We start from the raw sequence: 11,054 nt of genomic DNA on the forward strand, positions 1-11,054 counted from the left end.
AGGAGGAGGGAGGAGGAGGAGGAGGAGCAGGAGGAAGGAGAAGAGAAGGAGAAGGAGACGGAGAAGGAGAAGGAGAAGGAGAAGAAGAAGCAGCAGCAGCAAGGTGTTGAGAGGGAGAAGGTTGACCCCCTGGGGCTGGGAGTGACTCCTGAACCTCAGGCTGTAGTCTAGGAGGGAGGAAAACCAGCCAATCCTGGATGTGGTCCTAGATCTGTGGAGAGGATTTCAAAGGGTTCAGGCGGTGACAGTGGCCCAGGGGGCGTGGGGAGGAAGAAGAGGGAGGTGTTGTCTGAATGGGGATGCTAGGGGCCACACTGGCCAACCCAGACTTCCCAACCGATAGAGAGAGGATGGCAGTGAGGGCAGGTGACACAGAAGGAATGCTTAGTCTGAGAAAGGGGCCAGGAGCCCTAAGGCCCCAAGAGGAATTGAGGCTGGTGAGGGAAGCAAAGGATGGGAAGGGGGCTTGTCTTTGGCTATCCTGAAAGGAAGAGAAGAGAGGAGGTTTGGGCTGCTTTGCTTTTGGAGGAGATGGTGAGATGAACCCAAGGCGGAGAGGCGGATCCGCTCAGGTGGATTTTGCTCTGCCAAAAGATGATGTTTGGACTATTTGTACTAGAGAAGACAAAAAAAGAGAGTGTAAGGAGAGTTGGTCATTTTGGAACAAGGAAAACACCCAGTTTCCCTGGGTGACCCTCCATGCTATGGGGCACCCAACCCTGCAAATGGGGCTACAAAAGGGGCCACTTCCGGGGACCCTTGGCCAGAAGTGGGGAATCATGACAAAAGTCTAGAACTTGATATTGGGGGGAGGGGTTGGTGAAGCAAAGTGATCCCAGAGAGTTGTTCAGTGCCTTGAGGGAGGGGGCTTCCTTTTGTCTCCCAGCTCTCAGCATAGTTGTCTGACATACAGTAGGCACTTAACAAATGCTGACTGACTGACAGCTCCTATGGCTTTCTCAAGAATGTCTTCTGCATGAGAAGCACAGTATGGCCGGTGACACAAATGATAAACATGAGAGTCACCCTAAGAGGAAGCCTTCTTCTGAAACTACAGAAATGACTGAACCTTGGTCTCTAGAAGCTCAGGCATGAGCCTTCTGCCCCTCTGCTTGAGAGAGAGGTTTGGGGACTTGGGGCTGTGGTTCATGTTGATCTGAAGCAGTTGGTTTGATTTAACAGTTTTTCTTTGTCACAAGGAAGTGTTGAATTCCAGGCCAGAGGGGTGGAGTGTGTCTAGGAATGAGTGTGATCTTAATAATAAATAAATAAAAGTACTCTTGCAGATTGGGTTTAAACCAAACAGAGAGTTTGGGGGGTTGGCCTTCTTGCCCTCCATTTATAGGATCACAGGGTTGGCCCATGAGGAGAATGCCGCTTCTTTTATTCACACCCAATATTCTCCAACAACAAACCTCACAAAGTTCCCCAGTCCTGCTGTGCACCAGAAGGAGAGACTCTGGCACTGCTGGGCAACCTTTGGAGTCGTCTTGGATGGTTTCATGTCTCCCTGAAAGGAGGGCCCTGGGGAATGTCCTTGGCTTCTGTCACTGACCCATGGCTCTTTTCATAGGTTATTCAGGATTTCCATGAAGGCATAGGTGGCAGATTTATCGATTTCTTGGTGGTTGGATTGGTAAGAAGATGGCTGCCTAGCTAGCCAAGGGACAGCATCAGGATCCAAAAGGATTCTGTTGGCCAAGAACTCTGGGCTGAATATAAGATCAAAGTTTAATGGAGATAAATGTAATGTCTTACACTTAGGTTAAAAAAAATCACCCGCACAAGACTAAGAATGAGAAAGATGTGTCTAGATGATAAGCAGTTAGTCTGAAAAATTAAAAATTGGTCAACATTTTAAAAATATATTTGATTATTTTCCAGTTACATATAAGGATAGTTTTCAATATTTGTTTTCATAAGATATTTAATTCCAAATTTTTCTCCCCCCTTCCTTCCCTCCCCCCTCCCCAAGATGGAAAGCAGTCCGATATAGGTTATATATGTGCAATCACATTGAACATATTTCTCCATTAGTCATCTTGTGAAAGAAGAATCAGAGCACAAGGGGAAAACCTCAAAAAGAAGGAAAAAAAAACAAAAGGAAAAAAAATTCCCAAAGTAGACACAGTATGGTTCAATCTACCTTCATTATCACAGTTCTTTATTCTGGATGTTGAGAACACTCTCTTTCATGAATTCTTTGAAAATTGCTTGGATCATTGCACTGCTGAGAGGAGCCAAGTCTGTCACCATTGTCATCACACAATGTTTGCTGTTACTGTGTTAAATGTTCTCCTGGTTCTACTCCTCTCAGTCAGCATCATTCATATAAGTCCTTCCAGGTTTCTCTGACCTCCTCCTGCTCATCGTTTCTTACAGAACAATAGCATTCCATCACATTCATATACCACAATTTGTTCAGCCATTCCCCAATGGATGGGCATCCTCTTGATTTCCAATTCTCTGCCACCACAAAGAGAGCTGCTATAAATATTTTTATCCATGTGGGTCCTTTTCCCTCTTCTATGATCTCTTGGGGAATTGGTGAGCATGTTAAAGCACCTACTATGTGCCAAACACTGTGCCAAGTGCTAGGGATTTAAAAAAAGGCAAAGGACAGTCCCTGTCCCTCAAGGAGCTCACACGGTGCAAACAAACATGTACAAAGTGAGCTCTATTCAGGCTAGACAGGAGATGATTAACAGAGGGAAAGCAATGAAAATGGGTAGGAGAAGGCTTCCTATAGGAGGTGGCACTTTAGTTGGGACTCAAAGGAAGCCAGAGAGGTCACTCATCTGAACAGAAGAGGGGGGCAGCTAGAGACAAAACCTGGAGACAAAAGATCGAGGGTCTTGCTCAAGAAAAGCCAGGAGTGCTGCTGCATCAATAAGTGAAGGGCTTGTGTTTGGGAGAAGGTATAACAGGACTGGAAAGGGGGGGGAGGGGCAAATTGGAAAGGGCTCTAAATGCCAGCAGAGCATGTAGTATTTGCTCCTGGAGGTGACAGGGGTAATGTGGTTGTCAGGCTGTGTTTTAGGAAGGATCACCTTGGTAGCTAAATGGAGGATGGGCTACAGTGGGAAGAGATGAGGCAGGCAGACACCCCGCAGCTCCTGCAGCAGTCCAGGCAGGAGGTGATGAGGGTCTACACCATGGTGGGGCAGTGTAAAAGGAGAGGGGGGCATATTGGGGAGATGTTGCAGAGGTAAAATCGAGGGGCCTTGGCACTATATTGAATGGGGGGAGAGAGAGTGAGGAGTCTATGATGACTTGAGGGCTGAGAGCCTGAGGCACTGGGAGGATGGGTTGTCCTTGACAATCATAGGGAAGGTTTGGGGGTATGGGGTCGAAGTTTAGGGGGAGAGATAATGAGTTGTTTTGGACATGTTGAGTTTTAAATGTCTCTTGGATGGATGACCAGTTTGAGATGTCTAGAAGGCAGCTGGGGATGTGAGATTGGAGGTCAGCAGTGAGTTTTGGGCTGGTTGGGTGGACAAGAATCATCAGCTTGGAGATGGTAATTAAATTAAGATGTTTTTTTAAATGAAAGAATCCCTGCCTTCAAGGAGCTTATATTCTAAGGGGAAAGACAACATATCCATGTAGAGTTATGTGGACAATGTAGAGGTAACAGGGTTTGGGGGTGTTGTCTACATGCCTGCTTTGTGACTCATGCCCATATCCCTCTCACCATCCCAAATTCTAGGGTAATCCAAGAGTATGTTTAGAAATTTCCTGATTAATTGCTAAAATTGTAACATCTTCTCCATTAATTAATCAAATATTCCCAAGCTAACACACTAAGTTATTAAATGTTATTCATATAGCGAACTAGAGAAAGCTCTCTCCCTATCCCTTTGGCTTAAATGAAAACAAAATTATTGACTATACAATTTATTAGCAATGTAACCCATATTAACACAAAGACATAAAACCAATGTTTTAGCTATGAGGAAGATCTGAGCCAAAGGCTCTCTAACCATCGCTTCTGGAACACAGTCCTACCATTCAGCTGTTAAGACTATAGCCAAAGTTACTCAACAATCCTTTGTATCTATTTCCAATAGGAGAACAAAATCCAATCTCTCTGGGTCAAGTTCTTTTTCTCTGTCCTCTCAGTCTTTCTTTCTTTTCTTTTTTTTTTTTTTTTTTTTTTAGTGAGGCCAATTGGGGTTAAGTGACTGCCCAGGGTCACACAGCTAGTAAGTGTTAAGTGTCTGAGATCAAATTTGAACTCAGGTCCTTCTGACTCCAGGGCCAGTGCTCTATCCACTGCACCACCTAGCTGCCCCCTCTCAGTCTTTCTTGAGCCATAACAGAATGACTTGCAGTTAATACTCTCCAGTCTCCCTAGGCACATACCCTCCCACTCCCACCCCCACCTCCATTCCCAAGATTTATAGCAGCACTTGTTGTGTTTGCAACGAACTCGACAACACACACTACAAACAACCAAAAAAGTGCCCACCCCTGGGAAATAGCTCAACAAATGTTGGTACATGAATGTGAATGGAAAATTGCTGTTCTGTAAGCAACCAATGAGCATGCAAATTACAGGGGATCCTAGGAAGACATATGCACCAGAGTAAAGTCAAGCCAGCAGAATCAGGAAAATGAGATACAAGATACCAAAAGCTACAAATAAAATGACTGAACTGACCCAAAGAGGAAGAAAAAGAAGACGTCTCCCCCAGTTCTTGGCAGGAAGTTGGGGAGCATGGTGGAGGGAAAATGGTAAATGAGGTCAGACTTTTTTTTTCTTCCTCTTTATTAGCTGTGATAAGTGGCAGCTCGTTGGCAAAAGGTGGGAGGGAAGGAGACATGGCACTGCATGCCCCTGCGGCACTCCTAGACTGGCCTGAATCTGCAAGGCCCTGGGCAGAGACCTGGGGGAGGGGCTTCCTTGTCCACAACTTAGCCAGTGTAGACTCAGAAAGGACAGTCACAACTCCCACCAGGGGCCCTGGCTCCATCTACAAGGTGAGGTCGGTAGGTCAATGGACCGCAACCTGCTTTGGGAGGGAGGGAGGGCTCTCTATGCCTTAGGCCCAGCTGCCCAGGGAGGGCAGAGCTCAAACTGTGGGGAGCCACCAAGAGCTCATCTCCTCCCCAACGGGGAAGGGGGCCAATTCTGCACAATTGAGAACCAGCTCCCGTGCTCTTCTCGAGGGATCCTGGGCCTGCCAAAAATCCCCTGCCCCAAATACAGGCCAAATTCTGAGGCTCCTCACCATGACAGGGGCAAGGGCAGGGGCAGCCGAGGCCTGTTGGGCTAGATACACAGGTCATCACTATTTGGGAAAACATTTTCTGCCTGAGAAGGCAGCGATGGGTGGGCTGGGCCTCCCCCCTCAGCACTGGTTATACTTTTTTTTTTTTTGCGGGGGGGGGGGGGATGAGTATTAAGTGATCTGTCCAAGGTCACACAACTAGTAAGTGTCAAGTGTGTGAGGTCAAATTTGAACTCAGGTCCTCCTGAATCCAGGTCTGGTGCTTTATCCCACTGCGCCACCTCGCTGCCCCTGGTTATATTCTTAAGAGGGTTAAAGTGTCATTCCAACCTCTTCAGTGACAACCAAGGACAAATTTTAGTGGAGTGGCCCAAAGTCAAGGGCTCCTTGCCCCTGGCTCAAGCTGGTCCTGGGGGCACATGGCCCAGGGCTTTGTGTTGGATAGCGAGCTAGTAGTGAGTCATAACTCAGACCCTTATCAGCTGTTCCATCTCCAGAAAGTCTCTGAGCCTCTGTTTACTCATCTGTAGGAGGAAGGGTTTGACCCACACACACACACGGAGGAGAGCAAAAGCAGTGAGCTGCCCAAGCTGCCCACCCTCACTCCTTTCAAGTGAGTGATGGTCATCTCTCATTCAGGCCAGACTGGGATGCCCCCAGACAGCTGGCGCCACTTCTTGGGCACTCCTTCCCCTTCCCCATGACTGGGGGCCTCTGGGGGCCACCGTGGCCTCCCTTGGGATGGCTTTTCCAGAGCTCCTTGGTTGAGGCCTCTGCCAAGGGGAGTGGGAGCCTGGACCCTGAGGATTATGGGCAGGTGAGCTCATGTCCTGGATCCAGGGGATGCCTGGTGCCTCTCCCATTTAGAGGCTCAAGGTTCAGTATTCTTTCCAGTGTCCCAGAGGCAGCCAGGCTGCCCATTGGGCCTGGAAGCTGGAAATCTCAAGTTTGAATCCATCCACAGATACTTACTAGTCTTGTGACCCTGGGCAAGGCATTTCACCGCTATCTGCCTCAGTTTCCTCATCCGTAAATGGGGACAATAACAGCGCCTCTTCCCAGAGTTGTTGAGGATAAAGTCAGATATTTGTAAAGTGCTTTGCAAACTTTAAAGGGCTTTATCCAGATGGTGGTTGTTATTGTTATTAAACTGTGGCAAGTGATAAAGTTGCTGTGATCTTGGCTGTGGCATCCAGGAATAAGCTGGTTGCCCCTTGTGACTCTTTCTCAGTCATAAGCATGTCAAGGTTTTTGTGCCCTTATGGGGTCCTCAGCTTAAGAAACATATAGAGGAGCTGGAGAGTAGACAAAGAAGGACAAATGGGGGAAGGGCCCTGAGCCTGGGCCTCAAGTGAATGAAGGAGTCCGGAAGGCTCCTCATGTCTTGTCCATCTTAGGCTGCCAAGGGAGGAAACAGAAGAAATGGAGGCTGGAGGCGAGAGGACATTGGCAAGAACTTCTTTACCGCAGGAGCTGCCCATCAAAGTAATGGGTGCAGTGACGCTCATCAAGAGCCCCCTGGCAGCAGCCGAGCAGTCTTGTGCCAGGTTTACCGAGAGGTGGTGGAGGGGTTGTCTCTACAGCTTTGGGAGGGGCCTCTCTAAGAACCCAGGGTCTCAATGATTCTGCATGGCCTAAGGGCAGTGGGATCTGAGGTGCTTAGGAATTGAGAAGTCTGCAGCATTCTCTTCAGGGAGAGCAGATCATTTACTCCTAGGAGCTGGAAGATGAAAGATCTCGGGTCCTGCTCCTCCTCCTCCCTCCCTCCCTCTCTTCCTCCCTCCTGGCTTTCCTTCCTCCCTTCATTCCTCCCTCCCTCCTTCCCGCAGTCCCTTTCTTCCTTTCTTCCCTTCCTTCTCATCCTGCCATCTTCTTCTCTCACCCTGCCCATGGAGATAATTTGTAGCTCTGCAAACCCAAGGCATCTAACTAAGCCATCTAACTGAGGAGAGAGCAGGTCATTCCTGGAGGGGCAGCGAGGTTGCAGCCCAGGGGGGAGGGGCAGCGGGGGCTGGAGGGCCCATGAGGATATCCTCTGGCTTCCAAATTGTGGGAGAGTTTCCTGCTTCCAGCTGCAAAGCTAATAACAAACACCAAAAGGAAATGAGAAGGACGGGGATGGAGCAGCCAAGTTCCTAAACTGTCCAACTGGCTGCAGCTTTCTCCTATTGTTAATGTGAAGAGAGGGTGGGTCCAGCCATGTCAGAACTGGGGGTGGACATGTGATTGTGTGTGTGTGTGTGTGTGTGTGTGTGTGTGTGTGCACGAGATTGTGGCTGTGACTTGTGTGAGGCTGTGTGTACTTGTGTGACTGTGGGAGTGTGTCATTAACATGTGAGTGTGTGTGATTCTGTGGAGTGTGTGTGTGGAAGGTAACTGCTCTTTTATGGAATTTATTCAATAGGAATTTTTGCACCTTGATATATTAATCTTGAGAGCCTCTGACTGGGGTGGAAAGAATCCAGGGAAGAGAATCACAGACCCACATTTCAGCGTGACCCTGACACAGTGAGTCGGAGAGCCCCCTTTCACTTTGGCCATTTCCCCAGGTCCTGGAAGCTCAGCCCCCAAGGCCAGAACAAGGAGTAGAGGTAGGGCGGATTCCCATAGCAATGCATCTGGTCTGGACACTGCTGAGGGGCCCCCTTGGCCCCCTTGGCCTTACTTTACAAAGGTGGTAAAAGCTCCCAATTCCCAGCCACAAGGAAGCTCTCCTTCTAATCCCATCAGAGGACAAATGACTTCATTGGATGGCTCTTGGTCTGCCTCCCCGAGCGAGTGGAAGAAGTCTGGAGTGAACCCTGGAGGAGGTAGCTCGACGCTGGAGAATCCCCTTGAGAATCTCCTTCACATACACACAAGCACTCACCCTCCCGCTTCCCTCCCTCCTGCCTTCCTCTCTTCTCTCTCTCTCTCTCTCTCTCTCTCTCTCTCTCTCTCTCTCTCTCTCTCTCTCTCTCTCTCTCTCTCTCTCTCTCTCTCTCTCTGTTTCTCTCTCTGTCTATCCCTGTCTCTCTCTCTCTCTCACACACACACACACACAAACATATATCTACACCTCTCACACACATCATTCACAGCCACACTCCACTTCTTTCTCTCACAGCCACCCACCCCTAACCCTTTTACACACACACTTATACCTATACTCACTCTCTTTCGTATTCCTCCCTTCCCTTTCCCATACATCAAACACACACAAAGGCATGTACTTTTGTGGGGGGCAGGGCAATGAGGGTTAAATGACTTGCCCCGGGTCACACAGTTAATAAGTGTCAAGTGTCTGGGGCTGAATTTGAACTCAGGTCCTCCTGAATCCAGGGCCGGTGCTTTATCCAGTGTGCCACCTACCTGCCCCTCCAGGTGAATTTTGTTATGATTTTTTCTAGCTCCATAAAACAAGGTTTGGTGGTTTGGTATGACACTGAATAAGTACATTAATTTAGGTAGAGTTGTAATGTTTATTATGCTGGCTCAGCCTACCCATGAGCAATTGATATTTTTCCAATTGTTTAGATCTGCATTTGTGTAGGAAAAAAAAGTGTTCTGTAATTGTGTTCATGTAACCCCTGAGTTTGTCTTGGCAGGAAGACTCCCAAAGATCTTACATTGTCTGCAGTCGTTTTGAATTGAATTTCTCTTTCAATCTCTTCCTGCTGGGTTTTGTTGGTAGTATACAGAAATGTCAATGATTTATGTGGGTTTATATTATATCCTGCAACTTTGCTAAAGTTGTTCATTATTTCAAGCAGTTTTTAAGTTGATTCTCTAGTATGCCATCGTATCGTCTGCAAAGAATGATAGTTTTGTTTCCTCGTTGTCTATTCTAATTCCTTCAACCTCTTTTTCTTCTCTTCTTGGCAGCACTAGTATTTTTAGTACAACATTGAATAATAGAGGTGATAATGGGCACCTTTGTTTCACTCCTGATCTTTTTGGAAATACTTCTAGCTTATCCTGATTACAGGCAATGCTTGCTGATGGTTTTGGATAAATACTTATCATTTTAAGGTAAGCTCCATTTAGAACTATGCTCCCTAGTGGTTTTTGTTTGTTTGTTTGGTTGGTTTTTTGGGTTTTTTTGGTGAGGCAATTGGGGTTAAGTGACTTGCCTAGGGTCACACAGCTAGTAAGTGTTAAGTGTCTGAAGTCGAATTTGAACTCAGGTCCTCCTGACTTCAGGGCCGGTGCTCTATCCACTGTGCAACCTATCTGCCCATCTCTAGTGCTTTTAATAGGAATGGGGGCTATATATTATCAAAGGCTTTTTCTGCCTCTATTGAGATAATCATGATTTGTTGGGTTTGTTATTGACATGTTCATTATGTCCATGGTTATCCTAATGTTGAACCAGCTCTGCGTTTCTGATATAAATCCCACCTGGTCATAGTGTATGATCCTGGTGGTACATTGCTGTAATCTCCATGTTGGTATTTTATTTAAATTTTTTGCATCTATATTCATGCTCTCCCTGGTTTAGGTATTGAGATCATATTTGTATCAAAAAAGGAATTCTTTAGGAATCTTTCTGTACTGATTTTTCCAAATAGTTTATGTCACGTTGGGGTCAATTGTTCTGAAACGGCCAAGCTTATCACACAGATAAATCCCTCTTTTGCTGTAGGTCTTCTCCCTTCTGCTCCTCGTTGAGGCCTCGCCCTGGGATGGCCATGGTCTTAGGCTCTTGAGACTCAGCTGGAGGAGCTGTCTCTGCAAGGTTCTCTGAGTGGGAAAGGCTTCATGTCAGTTGGTGGAGCAGGGCCCAACATGTCCAGAGGCTCCTAGTCAGAAGGTCATCCACCAGGCGATGGATGAAGATTGTTCAATGAGGTGTAGGGGGGGGCCTCTGGCCTCCTCTCCCATGGAGCATGGGGGGGGGCTGGAAGACCCTGGCCCCACCTTGGCAAGCCTGTCCTCAGAGAGCTCCAGGTCTAGCAAGGCACAGTGGGCCAGCACAGTCCAGAAATGTCTGATCTCAGCCATGGACTGGGCTGGTCTGGGCTTGTGCTCACTGCCAGCGTTCCCTGAACTCTTTATCTTCCTTGGGCTCAGCTCCTGGGTCCCTTCCTCTCTCCCCCTTCCCAGCTTCAGTCCCTTCTGCTGGGATTTCCTTACTCACTCCCCTACTCCCTAGAACTTTTCCTTGTGGTCTTTTCAGCCTGAAGCACCCTTCCCTCTGACAGGCCAGATCAGGCCCCAGATGAGTAGGGGCCCAGGCCAGCCCACCATCAGGCCCTGGTGGGAACCTTTCCTCTCTCCCTCTGTTGGTTGTCTTCTCCCATTGGGATGGACACTCCTCGTCACCTGCCCTGATTGGCCCTCACATGGCCACGCCAAACAGCCTTTTTCCCACCCCTTGGGTAAAGGCCTCACCTCCTCATTCTCCGAGGCCACCCTTTCCCCCCCACCCCCAAGCCTCACTGCCTTCTTCTGTCGGCCAGAGATTGGAACCCTTCCACTGCCATGGCCAATCCTTGGACATGCTCTAGATGCCATCCCCTCTTGGCTGTCTAGGAGCTGCCCACAAACATGCCAACGTGGGCTCTGCCCTGCACCCAACCTTCCCTTCAGGCCACTGCAGGAGAGTGCTTCACCCCTTCAGGGCCAGGCCCCCAGAGAAAGCCTTCCATGCTTCCTCCCTCTCCCTCCTCCCCCCTCCCTCACTTCTCGGCTCCTCTGGCTTCTGGCCCCACACCTGCACTGAAGAGACTGATTTCCCCAGGTGATGGTCCATCTTCCCAGGGACAGCCCAAGCCTTGTGCCCAGCCCTCCTCCTCCTGCTGGCTTTTCTGCCCCCTTTGGGGACACTGGCCCTTCCTT

The sequence above is a fragment of the Dromiciops gliroides genome, chromosome 2 (genome assembly GCF_019393635.1).
Source record: "Dromiciops gliroides isolate mDroGli1 chromosome 2, mDroGli1.pri, whole genome shotgun sequence".
Lineage (NCBI taxonomy): Eukaryota > Metazoa > Chordata > Mammalia > Microbiotheria > Microbiotheriidae > Dromiciops > Dromiciops gliroides.